This window comes from Molossus molossus, unplaced genomic scaffold, assembly GCF_014108415.1.
Source record: "Molossus molossus isolate mMolMol1 unplaced genomic scaffold, mMolMol1.p scaffold_m16_p_11, whole genome shotgun sequence".
Classification (NCBI taxonomy): Eukaryota; Metazoa; Chordata; class Mammalia; order Chiroptera; family Molossidae; genus Molossus; species Molossus molossus.
Genome location: NW_023425346.1, coordinates 11967051 through 11987605, shown reverse-complemented (window position 1 = coordinate 11987605; position 20555 = coordinate 11967051). Strand labels below are relative to the sequence as shown.

General features: G+C 43.6%; 1 pseudogene; it reads right to left on the bottom strand.

Annotated features, from left to right (window-relative positions):
• Nucleotides 1–4781: 4781 nt before the first annotated feature.
• Nucleotides 4782–5917, bottom strand: LOC118625558 (annotated as a pseudogene).
• Nucleotides 5918–20555: the final 14638 nt, after the last annotated feature.

Here is a 20555-nt window from a genome sequence, read left to right as displayed (position 1 = left end):
CGCAGCGGCGAGACGGGCTGGTCCCACACCCAAGCGTGGTGGATAAAAATCAGGAGGATCCCGCGGCTGGGAAGGTCCTTCCTGAGGACTGAGGGGTCCCCGTCCCACACCAGGTGCCCCGTTCAGGGTTCCAGTGCCAGGAAGAGAAGTCCCCATAACTTCTGGCTGGAAAAACCAGCGGAAACTGAGGCTCAGGGAAGCTGAAGCGGCTGGAACCCCAGGCAGCTTCCTAAAGGGCCCGCGCACGGACTTATCGGACTCTCTCCCTCTAAGCTCGGAGGGGAGGCAGCTCGAGGGGCACCAGAGACATACAGGGAAGAACCGAGCTGTTTGGCACTGGAGCGAGCGCTGGAGAGGGGCCTTCCTCGGGGACAAACGTGCTGTCAGAGGCCTTTGTTCCTTTGGTGAGCCCTTCCCGGGGGCGGCAGACAGAAGCCATATCTGGGACTCCAGCAACCTGGCTCACACTGGTAGCCCCGCCCTGCTGACTCCCTGAGGCCCCGCCCCGCCCCGCCCCACACAACTTTCAAGCTGTTGCCACTTGCTTAACCATAGGATTGGCCGGTCTTGGATCCTGCTTCAGGTTTTCCCTAAATTCTTTCAAACGAGCAGCACCGGGTCTCAGCGAGCCCCATACCGCTCGTTAAGTAATACACAGAAACAAACACAGGGAGGCAGCCAAAATGAGGATACAAAGAAACAGGTCCCAAATGAAAGAACAGAACAAAACCCCAATAAAAGAACTAAGCGAAAGGGAGATAAGCAACCTAACAGATACTGAGTTCAAAATACTGCTTATAAGGATGCTCAATGAACTTAGTGAGAACCTCAGTGAACTTAGGGAGGGCATCAAGAGCATAAAAAAGTACCAGTTAGAAATCATGGATACACAGTTAGAATTAAAGGAGGCATTAACTGAAATAAAGAATAATTTACACAGCTTCAATAATAGAGTATGTAGATCCAAGGAGCAAACCATCGATTTGGAATATAAGGAAGCAAAAAATCCCCAATCAGAAGAGCAAAAAGAAAAAAGAATCCAAAAAAATGAAGATAGAGTAAGGAGCCTCTGGGACAACTTCAAGCGTGCCAACATTCGCATCTTGGGGGTGCCCGAAGGAGAAGAGAGAGAACAAGAAATCGAAAACCTGTTTGAAACAATAATGGCAGAAAACTTTCCTAACTTGGTGAAGGAAACAGACATACAAGTCCAGGAAGCACAGAGAGTCCCAAACAAGATGAACCCCAAGAGGCACACACCAAGACACATCATCATCAAAATGCAAAAGGTTCAAGACAAAGAGAGAATCTTAAAAGCAGCAAGAGAAAGGCAGCTAGTTACCTACAAGGGAGTACCCATTAGGCTGTCAGCTGATTTCTCAAAAGAAACTTTGCAGGCCAGAAGGGAGTGGCAAGAAATATTTAGAGTGATGAAAACCAAGAACCTACAACCAAAATTACTCTATCCTGCAAAGCTGTCATTTAGAATCGATGGACATACAAAAACTTTCCCAGACAAGAAAAAGTTAAAGGAGTTCATCACCACCAAACCGTTATTATATGAAATGATGAAGGGTCTTTTTGAAGAAAAAGATAAAATGTATGAACAAACAAAATGGCAATGAATGCATATCTATCAACAATGGAATCTACAAACAAAATGAACAGGAAGAACAGAAACATTCTCATAGATACAGAGAACATTTTGTTGGTTGCCAGTTGGGAAGGGGATTGGGGGAATGGGTGAAAAAGGTGAAGGGATTAAGAAGCACAAATTCATTGCTAGACTGACAAACCTCAAAGGGAAAGGGGTTGGGAGGGTGGTAAGAAATAAACCAAAGAACTTATATACATAACCAATGGACACAGACAATAATGTGGGAAAAGGTGGGAGGGGGGCGGGAGTGGGGAGGAGGGGGTCAATGGGGGAAAAATGTGGAACATCTGTAATACATTTTACATCCAACAATAAAGATTTGGGGGAAAAAAAAAAAAGAAAGAAAACTGCAGCTGTAATTGGGTTGAACAAAACAGTGTCACATTAAGCACATGCTTGAAAGAAGAGTTACAAATGTCTTATAATTATTATTTGAGTGGCTTAATGAATAAATTTGTAATTCCAAAACCACTTCCCTCAAGATTATCCTTTTAATGCAATTTAATAAAAACTTTATTGACCAATAAAAAAAATTTTAAAAATAAATTATTTTTAGCTATGTTTTAAGTAAAGATTTCCTGTTCTTAAGTGATATCTGATATTCATCTTAAGATATGTATATGTGTGGAGAGGTTTAATATCACAGACATTTTCTGGAGGATAAATTCAGTAACTTTCACTCATTCTGCTCTGATGCAGCTAAGCTGTTCTTGAACTATCTGCATCTCCATTAGTTATAGCCCTGTGGGAGCCAGGTCCATGTTTACTTGTTTACCACTTTACCGTCAGAGCCTAGCACAATGCCTGCCATATATGTTTCTTTATTAGAAGTTGGGGAAGAAAAGGATAAAGAAAAATATGTCAAAATTAAGCAAAGTTCCCTTTTACTACATATAATAGTCTCCCTAACTGTATACTTGTCATCTTTTTTAAACTTTCAAACATCATAGTTCATAGTTTCAGATTGAATCCAAAAGACATTTGGAAAAAGAGAAATCTAAGCTCAATACTTTGTCCCCATCATTCTCCAAGCTTGAGCTACAGTGGCCTGTGCCAACTGGGAGCTGTGCAGCTATGGTGCGTCCCTGCCCTCTAGGGGTTTGCATCTGAATAGAATCTCAAAACGTTGGGTCATTTAACTCTCCCCACAGTGCCATGAGCAGAAAAAAATGATCACGAAGCAATAATTTGATGCAGTGGCTGGTGTCAGGAGATTGTTTCACAGGTAGAAAAAGGATACATTTCTGAAGGGTTAAGCAGTCTGCCTAAGGTTACTTACCGCTGGTAATAATAATAGCTGCCACTTACTGAGCCCTTAGAAACCTAAGCACTTTCACGAATTAAATCATTTAATTCTCATAGCAACTCTAAGAGGTAATATTATTAGCACACCCCATTTTAAAGATGAGGACTCTGATACAGAGAAGCAATTTGCCCAAGTCTCAGAGCCAAGAAGTGAGGGAGCTGGAGCTTAAACCAGGTGATCTGTCTGCTCTTAACTATCATGCCCAACTGCCGAACTCTGGCTATCACCACGCGTTACGGAAGCAGAGCGCACAACCCATTTCTCCCAGCTGCAGACACCATGGTCAAGCAGGAACACAGGGGAGGTGGTGGTTTCTCTGACAGTAACCATAAAATTCCTCTCATGGAAAATTAAGTAACTAAACAAGCTTCACGGACAGATCTGATGAGGGCTTGAGGCCCTGTAGGTATAGCCTGGAAGAACTGAAGCGACAGAGAGTTAACTTTTGTGTACAATAAATCAAGAAAGTAAGAAGTGTGATAGGCAGGGGAAGGGGGAGGAAAAGGGGGGCCCAACAACATAGCAAGAAGCTGAAACTGGAATAGAAAATACTGCCATTGTTGGAAGCAGCTAAGGGGCTGCAAAGAACAGGACCCCTAACCACTCATAAAGTCATTAGTGAGGACCTTTCAGCATCTTCAGTAGTTCCATTTCTGGGTACATGGTTGAGGTAGCCTTCCCAGGCCCCTCTAATTGAGTGGAGCCACATGACTAGTTCTTTCTAAAAAAAAAAAACAGGAATCACCTCCCATACAGCACATTTACTTGCCTCCAGACTTTTTCCCCCTCTGCCATCATGACCCAAAATATTGTAGACATTTAGACCTCCAGCCTGACCCATGATGATGCATAATGTGAGCTACAGTTGTGGCTTTTCCAACTTTCCATTATGAAAATTCTCAAACATTTAGAAATTGAAAGAAGTTTACAGTGAACATCTTTGTACCCAATACCTAGATCCTACAATTAACATTTTGCTGTATTGGCTTCATCTCATATCTATCCACTCATCAATCCGTTTCATTTGGAGATGCATTTCATAGTAAGTTACAGACATCAGTATACATCATTACATATACAATATACATACTTCAGCATGCATATTGCTAAGTGAGCCCACTATTTGTTTGCAGTTTTCTATTTGCGGGGAGAGACTGTCAAAATGTGCATATAGTGAAGTGCACAAATCTTCATGCCATTTGAGGAGTTTGTTGGTTTCAGCCACTGATATTTGGGGAGTTACCATAGCATAACCTAACCTTCCTGGCTAATTCATTTCATTGTATATTGTGCTGCCCTGTGATGTAATGCCCCAGGTACCCTAAAATCTTTCATTCAGTCTACCACATATGCAGCCTGCAGTTGGTGGATTTCAGGAAAAGTTCAGGGAGGTCTTCAGTATAGTGACATGGTAGTAAAATGCAGACATACACAGAGGAATCAGAATGCAGAGTAGAGATTAAGAACTCTAGACAAGCAGACCCTGGAGTCAGGCAACTCTGGAGTAACGTAGCATCGCTCCTTGTGCAAGACTACTGGGAAATACTGGAAAGAGGCCCTGGCTGACCCATTATATCTAGGAATGAGGATTTGAGCCAGTTTGACTTGATTCCATGGGCATAGATGATTAATCCTTCCTCCTTGAACATTTTCTACATTTGGCATCCAGGGGCACCTTCTCTCCTGATTTTCCTCTTACTTTCCTGGTTGCTCATTCTGTCTCCAGTGTCTCCTCATCTCTAAATGTTGGGGGCCCCAGAGTTTAGTCTCTGGGTCTCCTCTTTTTTTTTTTTTTTTTTTTTTGATATTTGTTCTTATTTATTTGTTACTCTTAGAAAATTTGACATTTTGACTTGACTCTGACTTAGAGGGAGAAGCTCTCAGAGAGGACAGCTTATGTCTCCTGGCAATCTGTTTCTGAACTTTTTCTCAGGCCTCCTTCACTCTCATTACCAAAAGTTTAGCATATTCTGTGGCCTCTTTCTTATTTTCCTTAGTACGTAGTTTCTTCAGAGCGATACACTGTTTGTGTTGTAGGACACATGTCGTAATGAAATGATGCATCTTGGGTGCTTTGGTCCCAGGTTTCTTACCTTCACTATTTAGGGCCTTTGTCACAACACACTGGTGGACATCATCTTTTTTAGAGAAATTGAAGTCTGTAGATTCTGCTGGGTCTTTTGGGCCCCAGGCAATGAGGCATAGAAGCATCAGTGAGACCAGGAATACCTTTCTCCCCTTTTTTTCACAATGACCAAGTTGAGAATATGCAGAGTGGCTCGCACAATGCAACCTTGAACAGAATTGCGCTTTCTCTCTAGTCCTCCATGGTCTATAACAGGAATGCCTTTTACTCAGCAGCAGGTGGACACGGCCATAGGTTAAGACACCCTGTTTCATGGGGAAACCTTGTTTGTCATTCCCGCCACTGATTCGAAACACATAAACCTTCCATTCTTCACCCAGAGCATCAGCAGCAACTTCTGTGGCCATATGTTTCTCATAAAAGGTACAAAGTTGTGTTCATTGCTCACTTCAATGAGTTTCTGGCAGCCAGTGGCTGGGAAAGAGATGCTCAGCTTTATCCTGAAGCAGCCGCTGCCTCCAAGGCGCCACAAAAGCGAGCTCTTGTCTATCTACACTCATCCCCTTGCAGATCGCATCCAGTTCCTTGGATTTACATATAATTAATACGATTTTTTAAATTCCCAATTTTATATCTTTAGCATGAACTTCTCCCCTGAACTTCAGACTTCAAGACCTGACAGCCAACATCTCTACTTACAAGTCTAACGGGTACCTCAAATGTAACATGTCCAGAATGGAACTCCTGACTGTCCCCCTGAAACTGTTCCTCCTGCCGTCTTCCTCATCTAGTCCATGGCAACCTTGTCTCTCCTGTCACTCAGACCAAAACTCTTGTAGTCATCTCGAATCAGCGTGCGCACGCACATCTCTCCTTGTATTATGTCAAGAAATGTTCTGGACTGATCGCCAGGGTGAATTCAGCTGATGTGGTTGAATACGAGGGTGTCCTCTTCCTCCCTTACTGCTCCATGTACATTGTTCCTGAAGCTGCCCACTCAGTCAAAGAGGATGACCTTCCCCAACAGAAGAGAACCGGTCTTCAGTCAAGTAGCTGCTCTCCCCTACTAGAACCTCCAAACAAGCTTTCAAGGTCCATTTGTAGGAGAACATAGAGTAGTCAAGCTGCCAAGGTTCCAGACACACCAGTTGAGGCACTGCCTATGGTAGTCTGCTTTCTTGAGAAAGAGACAGAGAGAGAGAGAAGAAAAATGAAATGTTCTTTACCTTTACAATGTATTAACAATCTGATGAGTTCTCTCCACTTGACAAAAACTACCCCAATCTGAGCTACCACCATCTTTCCCCTGGATTATATCAAGAGTCCCTACAGGTCTCCCTGGTTCTAGCTTTTACCTTTCACAGCCTGTTCTTAACATAGTAGCTAGAGTGATTCAGTTACAAATAAGTCAGAACACATCATGCTTCTGTTCATGACTTTTCAATGATTTCACATTCACATAGTAAAAGCTAAATGTCCTTAGCCTGCTACAAAATCCCACTTGCTTTGTTCTCCCCTTATTTCCTTATTTCATCATCTTCCAAACTCCATCTCATTCAGTGCTCTTCAATCACATTGGTCTCTTGTTTATCTTGAATATACCAGGTCCCCCCTCTGCCTAGTTTAAATCAAAGGAGAGCTCAGCTAACCTCGAGGGAAGACATAGTCAGCCACAAGCTTGCTCAGAAGATCAATGATATCAACAAGGATAAGACTGATTTTCTCTTTTCAGTCTGCCAACTTCAATCTAATGGCAACAATCTCTTCGCGGGAAGAGCTGTCACATCTCTAAGCTGTGTGTCCTGCCATATCAGTGCCCAAAGGAGAAAGCAAGAGAGATATTAGCAAAAGAGCTCTATTCCCAAGCGCCCCCCTCTTGTCAGGGAGGCAGAGCTTTTCTGAAGGGCACCAGCAAAGATCCTCTAACGTGTCATAGTTCAGAGCATATCCGCTGGCAAAGGGGAACATGATTGCCATGATAGTCACCCTCTGTGCCCCTGGAGCTGGGCACATTATGGCAACAACGTGGGCATTCCGAGAGCTACTAGGCAGCACTGCCAGGCCATGCGATTCAGAAAGAGGAGCGCTGAACTCAACACTGGCTCTGCCATTACCTTTGTGACATTTATAAGTAATGCCTATTCTAGAACAATTTTCTTATCTGCAAAATGAAGAGGTTGGGCTAGACAGTGCCTTCTGGCTTCAATTTTCTCTTATTCTGTGGACTTCCATGTGTCATTGTGAAGATCCAAATCTTCCTATGTGCCTTTCCTCATATATGTACACATCTCCTAGACTGATAGGATCACTTGGATGTCTTTGATCACCTATTTTAAAGCCAGAAGAATAATTTTAACAAGAATATTTCATTCCCTACAAGGCCTTAAAAATAAAGAATCTTGTTTCGCCATTACTGACATTTAAAAACAGCCTTTCATACTCAATAATTAGGTCTCAAAATCATCCAGTATAAAAGTATGGCTTTCCAACAATTATTCTAGTGAGGAAATTGGAATGATCTCTCATATCTGCATCACTAACAGCAATTCCTAACCATATTTTATTACTCAACTTAAAAGCAATGCTCTCTTTGATACCAGGACCTCTGTCATTACCAGAACATAGAATTGAAGACCACAAGAGTAGGCTTGGCCCTCTGTTCTTTGAAGGTCATTGGCACTTAGAAGCTGAATTTCAAATATTGAACTTCAAAACCTCCAGTAAGGCACAGGAACATAGATCTAGCTGTGCAAGATGAGTAAGAAAAAAGTGAGAGAGAGAGAGAGAACAAAATCTTGTGCTTTTTTTCCTCATTGGCATTCCCTGAACCCGGCACATGCTAGTGTTCAAAAGATATATATTGAATGAGTAAAGGAACAAGTGAATCCATTGTTTTTGCCCTTTTGATGTATCTTGGAATCAACACAAACCAGCCATCTTACTTCTTCATTCCCTCTGCCTTTGGCAACAACTCGCCTTGACTATTATCTTTTGTCAGCCTGTCTTTTTTGATTCTCCAGTTCCTAAGACAGCAATTACAAACACAGTTCATCCCTCTGTCTGGGCACATCCCTCCTTCAACTCACCTCCTAGCAGAATGAAAGGGGCATCGATTCAGGTTAGTACCTTCTCAGCGCCTCGGTTTTCATGGGGTGTGTCAACCTGACTCCCAGCCACAGTCTTCGGGGCATCTGGTTCCACACTTGACACTTGACACACAATGCACACGCTGAAAGCATTTGCCTGGAAGTGTGACATTCAATATGCTGCTGCCTTTTGGTGTTTATTAAAGCTCAATTTAGGGAAAAAGTGGTTTTTGAGGGTATATGAAATCTGCCCCTTTCGTCCACCCATCCCAATATTCTCAAGTGCGCTCCTGAATGAAGTGAGACAAGCAGAAATGTGTGGAGTGAGACTCGTCTGCTTGTTCTTTCTCTGCTCTCCTCCATGGAAAGGTGTTCGCTGACTTGAGCTATGGTGTGATGCCATCAATCAATATTAAGAAACACAATTAGGAGACATCCCAAGGGAACCCCAGTATCTACACTGAGAATGCTGAGGATGCTACTGCAATGCATACTGGGGGGAGTCCCAGAGGAATCTTATTTTTGCCATAGTATCAAAATGAGTTGTTCATATCCTTAGAGGGGGGTATGTCTTTAATCTCATAAACTTTGAATAGAATAGCCAATCAAATGTGCCTTTTCACTTAGTTTCTAGGATACTTACAGAGCAATTTGAGGCCCATCTGTTACCAGAGAAACAGATTGTATGGTCTACATTTTGTTTTGGCTTCATTCCTGGCTCCTTTCTGTACCTCCACCAGCAATGTTTCTCCTTGTTTCTCACCTACATCTCTTTATAGTGTTTTGAAAAGTTGAATGTGCTTTAAACCATTTATGGACCAAGGAGGAGAGGCACAAATTTATTAATTGGTTCAGGAAAATTGACCTAAAACTCAATCTTACCAAATTTTAAGAGCCATTTTAAATGTGATCCACCTTTCAAAACCTTAGTGAGAGGTGGTAAAACAGACAAGAGTTCTGAGAGTTTCCATAAGTGGCAGCTAACATGTGCTTCAACCGTGATGGTTCAAAGAGCTATGAGTGACAGATCTGTGTTTAATAACTGTGCAGAGGGACAACTAACAAAAGGCATGGATGTCATCCATGATTATTGGTCCAGAACTAGAAGGATGAGTACCAAAGGCAAATATTGTGTATTTAATACTTTTTGTCCAGGACCAGCCTTACAAGGTGTGGAAGTTTGACTAATAGGATGCTAGTGGAATGGAATGTCACACCAGGCCAAAAGGGACCCCTTGGGATTCCCATGAGGATTGTACATAACCTTGAACCACCATCATAGTTGATTGGGTCATCCAATTGTCACCTGGATAGCTTAGGAAGCTTTGCTTTTACCCAGAATGAAGAAATTTTAAGGTTGAAAATGGAAGATAAAAAGAGTTGGTATCATTTCACCCTCTGTAAAGATAAATATAGCCTGCAAATTTTTAAAGGCTAAAACTTTAAATTCTCTAGGCTGACTATTAGGTGAAGGGAGGGTGGAATTTACAACAGATGTCATTCAATCTTGCATTATATGTTACTAAAATGACATTGCCTGATATTAAAAGTTCTTATATAATAAAAAATCTTTACAACCAGCATCAGATATAAAATCCAAGTCCTGAAAAATTCAGATTGCTCCTTCTATCCCGGCCTCATTTCAAATCAAAATATGCATCTTTTTTATTCATAAAATGATACACATACTTGTGAATAAAAGCCCCAAGCTGGGCATTTTGAAATGAGTTATCTAACCTCCGAAAGCAAATAAGCTCATTTCCTTTTGCATCTCTTTACTCCCAGCAATAACTTGACTGAATGTTAACCTGGCTCCGAATGGGGATGTGGCAACTACCTGCCTGACTGAGTATAGCAGGAATCCACATGCATCTTTTCTTCTTTTCTGAAAGCCGGTCTCTTACTATGATTCTTATTAATTTCTTCAAGCATATCTCCACGATCCAACGTGCTTGTCTTGCGTCACAAGGGCCCATGTTTTAGAGTTACTGGTCATTATATAAGGAAAGAGGGGAACATCCTCTGTGCAGCTAAATGATTTAATAATTATTAATGAGACATGATGCCTTTGTCCGTTTCTGACAGATGATTAAGTGCACTCTAAATGTTTAACACTGCTCTCTGAGGTCTGGGAATGTGAAGCCAGGTGCCTACTCATGCTTCACACAGTCAGAAAAGACAAATTAGATTATGGCACTATGGCAGCATTATTGATTCTTTTTTATAATATTTACAAATTTCAGGTAAAATGTAATATGAGAAAAAGCATGTGTGATGATGGCAGGTCCATTTACTTGAAAGTTTTTCCCTAAACTCATTTGGAAGCAATTTATCTTGTAGGCTGTGGTGTTGATGCAACTCTTGGGTAACTTCTTGAGCTGCGCTTCCTTCTGTCAGGCGCTAGACAGCAGGAGGAACCTCACTCTCGCCCTTAGACCCGTGGCCCATTTTTGCCAATCCTTGGACACAGGAACTTTGGCCCAGAAATGTGTCTGCATGTCAGAATCACCTAGAAATTTTTTATTATTTTTATTAATTAATTTATTTTTGTTACAGATGTTTCTCCTTTTTTCCCCATTGACACGCTCTTTCTGTTCTCACCTAGAAATTTTTTAAAATACAGATTCTCTGGCCTCCCCCAACCCAGCTGAACCAGAATGTCTTGAGATGGTCATAGCATTGCTATTTTATTTTTACTTCAAAGTATTTCTAAATACAGCCAGAGTTTGAGAACTTCTGATTTATACCATCCGCTGTGTCAGATTTATAACATGGACTCGAAACTCCTTGATGTATCTCCCATCAAGAGATGAGGTCTGGGACCCTCCCCTGGAATCTGGGCTTCATGACAACTTGATGAATAGAGTTTAAGGCAAAAGTCAAACTATGCCAAGTTTCGGGTCCAGTCCTTAACAACCAGCAGCTTCCACTTCTTTTCTGTCTCTTGACCTCGTTCCCGGAACCCAGCTACCATGCTAGGAGGAAGCCCATGCAACCTTTGGGGAGGCCCATGAGGAGGAGAACTGAGACTGTGAATGAGCCACCTTGGACGAGGCTCCTCCAGCCCCCAGCAGACCTACCCCGCTCTCATCGCGAAGATTAGAGATGTGCTGTCCCTGCCAAGCCCTGGCCAGACTTCAGATTCATGGGCAACATAAATAATCATTGTTATTTTAATCCATTCAATTATGTGGTGGTTTGTTAGGCAATAAATAACTGAAACATCTGCTCACCCAAATGGTGTCATGGGAAGGAATTTACTCTTTTAATGAGCTCAGTGCCTCAAAAAGTGCAGGATTTCACCTTCTCTTTGGCCAAAAGAACAAAACGTCCCTCCTCTCTTAACACATGATGTAGGTCTTCCACAAAGACTTCTCAGTCTGTGTCAATTCTCTATAACTTCTCTAATCATTTCAAAATTAATTAGTTTATCAAATTAATCAGTCCCTTGGGCACATAAAATTATAAACTCAAAATATTGAATACCGATTTTCATTTGGAAGGTAATTTGATTTTAAAACAATCATAGCCTTTGAAGAGCCAAATTCTGGAAAAGGGAATGAAGGCGTGAACGGAATTGAGAAAAACCCGATTGACTGTGTACGGAACATGATGACAGAGGGAGAGATTACAGCACGACAGAGGGGCGAGGGCTGCTCACATGGGGGGAGCTAAGTGTGAGCAGTGGCCTTAGAACAGGTAGAGTCAGCTCAGGCTGCCCGAACAGAATACCGCAGGCTGGGCGCTTAAACAGCAAAAGTTTATTTCCTCACAGATCTGACAGCTGGAAGTCCAACAGCAAGATGCCAAGGTTGGTTTTTGATGAGACCTCTGGGCTCTAGACAGCTCCCTTCTCGCTGTGTCCCCGCTGTGTCCTCGCTGTGTCCTCACTGTGTCCTCGCTGTGTCCTCGCTGTGTCCTCACTGTGAGCGTGTGGAGAAAGAGGGATCTCTGGTGTCTCTTCCTCTTTTTAAAAGGACACTATTTCTATCATGTTAGGCCCCCATTCTTACGACCTCATTTAACCTGAATTACCTCTTTAAAGGCCTTATCTCCGGTTATAGTCATATGAGGGGTTAAGGCGTGGACATATTGGAGGACACAATTTAGTCCATAACAAAATGGAAAAGCCTTAGAGCAAGTGGAGAAGTTCTAGATGGAATTACACCTTTCCTACAGGCCCCAGACTGGGTAGTTATTTTGCCATTATCATCACTAATAACAATAACAACGATAACCATTTATTGAGCAAATACCTAGAGTCTGACATTTCACATTATCACATTTGCTTCTCAAAAGAGTTCCACAAAATACACTACGTTGTCCTTGTTCTATACAGCTGACAAAGCTAAACACAAGAAAGGTCAATAACGTATCCATGTTCCATAGCTGGTAAATATCAGAACAAGAATTGGAATGTAAGTCTGTGGGCTTCAATGGCCCTTTTTGGAACGCTAAACCAGGTTATCTGTCCTTTTTTCTTTTCTTCCTTTGTCCCTTTACAAACTATTAATTAAGCCAGGCGGGTGTGGCTCAGTGTTTGAGCATCAACCAAGAGGGCACCGGTTCGATTCCCTGTCAGGGCACATGCCCAGGTTGTGGGCCAATCCCCCAGTATGGGGCATGCAGGAGGCAGCCAATCGATGTTCTCTCTCATTGATGTTTCTATCTCTTTCCTTCCCTCTTCCTCTCTCTATAAAATCAATAAAGAACAAAAATTTTAAAAAACAAATTTTTAATTGAGCACCCACTGTGATTCAGGTCCTATGTTAGATCCTAGGGATGCAAAGTCAAGCTGACTGTGGTCAAAGGAAAAATTATTCAGATACTTGTTGAGACCATAAGAAAAACTTCATTCAAGGGCGTACTGCAGTCAGACTTCTGCAACAGGGAGGAGGATGGGGCTCGACTCCAAATACAACAGGACAAGTGGGGATTTACAGCCAAAGAGCAAGGGGGAGGTCAGTGGATGAAAAATTACTGAAAGCAAACAGTAGGGGTAAGGGGCGATTCTTGCTAGACAGACAACAGATTCCTGCTGAAGGCAAACCAGGGTGATAAGATATTGAGATATGGGGGGGGGGGGGGCGGGGAATGAGGAATTTGATTAGATATACAGAGTACGGGATTCCCACTACACTGACCCAGCAGGATTCTTGCTTAAACTGGACTAAGCGGCCCAAGGACATGGCCCAAGGTCAGGACCTAGTCAGGAAGAGGGCACAGAGGAGCCTGGCTGAAGTTCCTCAAGGAGACAGGCGATCATTCCGCTTGCACGGAGCTGAGAGTTCATCGGAGAGACAGCAGGCAGCAGCTGCAGGGCGCGGGATCAGCCTGTGGACTATTTACACAAGTCTGTGTGCCCGTATATTCTGGTGTTGAATAGGGCGGAGAAAGTCCAGGAGAAGCGGTGGGCACTGCGGTGGAAGCCAAGCCAGGAAAGCCGGGAGGCAGACTTCTCAGGGCGCTGAGAGCTCTCGAGAGTGGTCCACCATCCTGTGCTTATTTTGGCATTCAGTAACTTCAAACATCAAACAGCCCCCTCCTCAGTCCAGCAGGGTAGCCCTAGAGGCCTCCCACACGGGTTTCCTCAAGGCGAACCAGTCGTTTCTTTACAACACAGGCTTCGCTTTTCTTCTCGTCCTTTTCCGTGATGCCACTAACCAAATTCCCGCTTTGTGCTCAGCCAACCTTAAAACACAGTATGTACGAGACCTCCTATGTTATCCCTCCCTCTTGCTTTGGTTTTTATTTTTAAAGCTGTGTTCCTCGGAAGCTGGTGTGGAGGTGTCAAGAACTCGGGCTCCCAAGGCAGCCCGGGGTACACCGCTGAGCCGGAGGGCAAGGCCCGGGCTGATCCTGCGCTGGCTCTCGGAGTGGAGCCGCCCGCTCGACGGTCAGCACTGACTGCTGTCGCCAGGAGGAGGCTGCTGAGCGAAGGAACCCGCAAAGCTTGTATTGTTCACGATGGTCCTTCTCCGCTCTCCCCCAACCAGTACTCTGTCTCCCAGGGGCCTCTGGCCCACAGCCCTGCTCCACCTCCGGCCCGCCAGGCAGCGACGGCACAGAAACTATGACATATTTGTTTTCATTTTTAGTATCTGAAACTGCTGTTCGCCCTGCCATTTCTAACACATAGCACTGTTGGAACTATTTCACTGTACTGTATAAAAACAAGTAAATTGTAATAATTTGTCACAAAGATTTTCAGAAAAGAATGTAAAACACTGGTATAACCACATGGACTTTAGCTCAGGGGTTCTATTTCCATTACATCGTTACAGACCGCCTCTCTTCTGTTCTTGTTGGATAAAACCGCTTGTTTTAAAACCTCTTAGGTTCTGATATAAAAGTCATAAAATGTATGTCCTGACAAACTTGTGTTTTCCAACTCCAAGCTGTTTCCAGATGACAGAGCAGCCCAGTGGTGTGTTTCCTGGTGATAAAGGATTTAGCCATCTGGGGCTGTCAGGTGAGACTCAGCAGGCAGGGGCGTGGCGCGACCTAGAAAAGAAGAGTCGTCATTGGAGGGAGTCAGTGGAGGTAAAACCTCTCTCCTGATGGGCAACAAAAACACCCTGGGGTTCACCCTGGCAAACAGGGTACACATGTCTGAAATCCTCTTCTTTCCACAGATCAGTCAATCAGGAAGTGAGGTTTCTTCTCAAGACAGAGAATAAACGAGGTAGTTGCATAGTCAAATTGCTGAGTTCTTTTAACTAAGTAATATTTGCCAGTGGAAGTTGTGTTTTTATTTTCTTAGTGGCATAAATAAACCATGTTTAACCTAGTTCTGTTATACTAGATTAGAATAGATAGAATGGGAGTCACAAATTCAGTGACTTCTTAGCTGGTCACAGCCTAGAAAAAGTGGGCAGGCGGGAAATATGCAGAGTGAAGCTCTGTGATATCACTGGATGTAATACAGGCATGAGGGTGGAGGACCAGCAGAACACACCTGAGAGCCAAATCTGACCCTCAGTCGGCCAGTTTAGGACGTCTGTGGCCCAGAAGTTCTAGATTGGTAGGCAGACCAATTCTGTGGTATGATGATTCATTATATGTGTCCACCTGACTGGGCCCCAGGGTGCCCTGATATTTGGCTAAACATCATTCTGGGTGTGTGTGAGTTTCTGGGGGAGATTAGCATTTGAATTAGCAGACTGAGTAAAGCAGAGTGTCCTCTCTGATGTGTGTGGGCCTCATCTGATCTGTTGAAGGCCTGAGGAGAACAAGAAGGTGTGAAGGGAGGATTCGCTCTCTGCCTGCCTTTGAGCTGGGCCATCAGTTTCCTCCTGCCTGTGGACTTGGACCAAACTGGAACTTACACCATCAGCCCTCCTATGTCTCCAGCTTACTGACTGCAGATCTTAGGACTCATCCATTTCCATAATCATGTGATCCAACTCCTTAAATAAATTTCTTTCTATAAGATGACAGGATAGATGATAGATAGACAGATAGATAGATAGATAGATAGATAGATAGATAGATGATAGATAGAATCTCCTATCAGTTCTCTTTCTCTAGATAATCCTGACTAAGACACATGGTGACCCAGGGGTACATAAATTAGGCTCTGCCAAGCCAAAGGAGTCAAGGGAAAGGCAAACAGACACAGAAAGATGGAGACAGACAGCAAAAGATGCAGACAGACAGGTACAGAGCAGAGAGGCACACAGACAGAGGCAGATAGAAAGAAACAGAATAAACAAAAACAGAAAGAGAGCAGACATGCAGACACACAGACATACAAACAAACAGAGGCACGAGAACAGACACAAACAGGAAAAGGGGAGAAACAAACAGTGTCTCATAAGGCACTCTACGGTTTGCTCATGGCGCTTTATTTCTCATTTCAGGAGGCACCTCTGAAGGGAAAACATGCCCTTCATATTTTGATCACACCTCTGTCTGGTCAGAATTTGCTGTCAACCTGTCTGCAACCTACCTGAATACAGTGCCCTGGAGAAAGGATCAGCTCCAACACTTTCCAGATACTCAGATACTAACCTAAAATCACATCCCAAGCCTGACACCTGGTCTTGCCTCATCGCAACACAGCTGCCCACTAGAGTCATCTCAGACCTGACCCCACCAGGACCAATTAAATCAGAATCTCTAGAGCTGGAGCATTACCATTTTTTACAAGCTCCTCGGGGGAACCAGGAAGCAAAGAGAGCTGGCCATGCCTGGGTTGCAGAGTTAGAACTTGCGAGCAATGAAACTGGCCAGGTTCAGTGACATGTGTCACCTAGACACATGACTGTTACCACTTACAACTCAGGAGCTCTATTTTCTGTGCCATTTTCAAAGCTCCAAAAAGCATGTTGTCCCCCTTTGGTGTCAGGCTAAGGGTTCTCCACATGTTGCCTCAGTTAACCTCAAACACCTTGTGTCATGCAGGTGCAATGTTCATTTTTGCAGGTAATGCAACTAAGGTCAGAGAGATCAGACAGTTTGCCAGGGTCAAATAGCCAGTGCATGGTAAAGACCGGATCTGTAACCCGGTCTTCCACACTGCTGCACAGAAAACACACTGAGGGGAGGCTGTGGTTTTATTCCCTTCCTGCTCCACGCTGTCTCCCACACAGATGGTTCTGGAATGAAAACCAGCATTGCTTCTGTGTGGAGCACCAGCCACACACGGGAAGGCACCAGGGGCCTCCGTGTGGGTGGTTTTGTTCTGGCCACGCCAACCGCACAGTACATGGTCTCAGAAAAGACACAATTAGAGCACCAGACCACCAAAAGGAAGAGAGGGCAAGGGCTTAAGCTTCTTCATTGGGTTTAATTAAGCTCACCAGAGAAGTAGATCACAAGGGATTCTGCAGAATTTTCTCTGGTTTTATTTATATTATTCTTAATATCAATTTAACAGGAAAATATTTCCTCAAACCTACTCCACCAGCTCAGGGCTTCCTCCATCTATTAAGAAACAGCGCCACCTGCCGGCGCGGCTTCACGCTGTTCTTGTAAACCATGGGAAAGTACTGTTGCTTATTTATGCCTTCCTTGTGAACACCTTCCAGATGTCAATTCTGCACTTAAAACATATATATTGTTTTCTTATATAGCCACAAATGACAAATCGGTTAGAAGTTACCCTAATACTTTTCAACATATGTCTAGAAAAATGGAGCCTACAAAGCAGGACTTGAAACGGTGCAGCCAGGTGGCAGGTGCTTCGGTAGGGAGCCAGGAGGCCAAGTGCCCTGCACAGTAGTGACCACGCCTGTTTACCTGAGCCCCTCTGACAGCTATATGGCCAATCCAGAAGGATATGAATTCTATATTCCAAAATATGAATTACCCAGGAATCAATGTAAAAATAGATGTGTATGACTGCTACATAGAAAATGACTTCTCTTACTAAGAGAAATCAAAGAATACCTAAGTAAATATTAGGCTGTGTCCTGGATTGGGATTCATATTCACACTGAGGGTAAAATCTCCCCCCAAAGGGGTGAAAATTGGTTCTGGGGGGAAGAAAAAATTATACTGTTTTTATGTGTAAGACACAGATATACAGTATAACTGTGGCATTAAAACTTCATAGGTGTGTCTAGCTGGTGTAGCGCAGTGGATTGAACATTTTCCCATGAACTGAGAGGTCCCAGTTCAATTCCCAGTCAGGGCACATGCCTGGGTTGCAGCTTTAATCCCCAATGAGGTGCATGGAGGAGACAGCCAATCAATGTATTGCTCTCACATCAATGTTTCTATCTCTCGCTCTCTAAAAAAAATCAATAAAAACATATTAAAATGTTTTTCATCTATAAAAAATACTCTTTAGGGATAATATCGAGGGGGGAGGTTGAGAAGCTCTGGATTATGAGATTCAAAATTGTAAATGTGCCCCAGACTGATTTATAGATTCAATACCTTTCTAATCCAAACTCTGAGAGTATGCTTGTGAGTGTGTGTGTTTGTGTGTAAATTGACAACTGGCCATAAATGTATATTGAAGGAAAAGGAAGGATGGGAGATTGCTCTACCATATCTCAAGACGTAGATAGTGATACCGTAATTAAGACTGTGTGGTGCTGGCCCAGAACAGACAAAGAGTGGAATAGACTGGAGAGCCCAGAAACGGATCAGTATGCATCTGGACACTTGGTTTTCAGAACAGTGACGAGAAGACAGTCTTTCCAACAAATAGTACTAGATTTTTATTTGAGAGAAATAAAAACTGACCCTCACTTCTAAATCTCTGGTGGATGATACCTATAAATGTGAAAGGCAAACAAAGCTCTGGGTCAGAGGCTCTTACAGTGTCGTCCCCAGACCAGCACTGCCAGCAACACCTGGGAACTTGTTAGAAATGCAAATCCCCAGCCTCACCTAGACCTGCTAAGGCAGGACGTCTGGCAATGGGCCCAGCAGTCTGCTCTGACCAGCCTTCCAGGGGTTCTGATGCACACTGAAGCTTGAGACGCTCACTTAGGGGAATATTTGCATGAGGGAGCTAAGACAAGACCTCCTAAACAAAATGCAGCCATAAAGGACAAGGTGGGTAAATAAAACTGTAGAATTCCTTTTTATCAAATGATGCCATGAAGAAACAAGAAAGGCGCCCTGGCCGGTTTGGCTCAGCGGTTAGAGCATCGGCCTGCGGTCCTGAGAGACCCTGGTTCGGTTCCCGCTAAGGGCGTGTACCTCGGTTGCAGTTTGTCCCCGGCCCTGGTCGGTTGTGCAGGTGGCAGCCACTCGATGTGTTCCTTTCACGTCAATGTTTCTCTCTCTCTCTCTGTTCCTCTCTCTCCCTCCCACTCTACCTGAACAAAAAATGGAAAAATGTCCTCGGGTGAGGATAAAAAAAAAAAGAAACAAGAAAGGCAAACCACACAGTAGAAAAAGAACTTGCAACACGTAACTCACAAAGGCTCACATCCAGAATATATAAAGAACTCTTATACGTCAACAAGAAAAAGACAGCCCAGAAGAAAAATGAGCAAGACCTCTAAATAGACACCTCTTAGAGGATATCCAAATGGCCAATAAACATGATTAGGTACCTAGTGTCTTTAGAAATTAGGGAAATATAAATTAAAATTATGAGGCAGGTCTTGCCAGTGTGGCTCAGTGGTTGAGTGCTGACCCATGCACCAAGAGGTCGCCAGTTCGATTCCCGGTCAGGGCACATGCCCAGGTTGTGGGCCCGATCCTCAGTGGGGGACATGCAGGAGGCGGCCAGTCTATGTTCTCTCTCATCAATGGTTCTATCTCTCTCTCTCTCTCCCTCTCACTTCCTCTCTCTCTAAAATAAATTTTAAAAAAGGAAAAAATAAGATAAAAAATATAAAATTATGAGGCAGTATAATTACAGACCCACCAGAATAGTTCAAATGGAAAAGATTGGCACCATCCAAGTATTGGTGAGACAGTAGGACAGGAGTCAGCAAACTTTCCTGTAAAGGGACAGAGAAAAAATTATTTTTATATTAATTGATTGATCTTTTTGTGAGAAAAAGAGAGAGAGAGGGAGAATTTGTTGTTCCACTCATTTATGCATTTATTGGTTGATTCTTGTACATGCCCTGACCAGGGATTAGACTCCACAACCTTGGCATGTCAGGACGACGCTCTAACCAACTGAGCTACCCGGCCTAAGCCCAGATAGTAAATTCTTTAGTCGTTGTGGTCAAGAGACAAAAAAGAGGAAATTATATATGCCGTGTTTAACTGGAGTGGACCATTCCAGGTGGTAGGCAGCCTTTGCCCCCAGGTGTGGCTGGGTAGAGACAGGCCTAAGGAGCCCGGTGAGCAGAAAGTTGGGGGCCACCATGGCCAGTTTTCCTCTCTGCCCCAGGGACAACCAGACCCCAATTCTCCCCCCTCCCTTCCCGTGGAGCCTATTTCAGACCAGTCAAGGAGAAGCTGACCAAGATTTCTTCTCTTGGTCCCCCAGCAGTTGGTAACAGCAGTGTCCCCAAGGTGTAAGTAGTGATCACAGGTCGTGGGCAGCGATGACATGCGGCTGTAGGTGGGAGAGCAGCAGTGGTGGGGGAGACCACACAGCTCAGTCTCCACTGCTCCACACCGGACCATAGTTTGTTGACTCTTGTGCACTGCAGATAAAAATATCAGTATATCAGTACTACTTTGCCTGGCTGGTGTGGCTCAGTGGGTTGAGAGCTGTCCCGTGGACTGAGAGGTCTGGTTTGATTCTGGCCAGGGCACATACCTGAGTTGCAGGCTTGATCCCCAGATGGATGTATCTCTCTCACATCAATGTTTCTATCTCTCTCTCCCTTCCTCTCTCTCTAAATTAAAAAAAAAAATCAATAAAAACATATATATATAGATAATACCAACAATTTTCCAAAGTAGTACTGAATATATATATATATATAGTTAGAATTATCTATTAAAACACAAGTAAAAATCATCCTCAGCACCTCCTCCTAAACAGACATG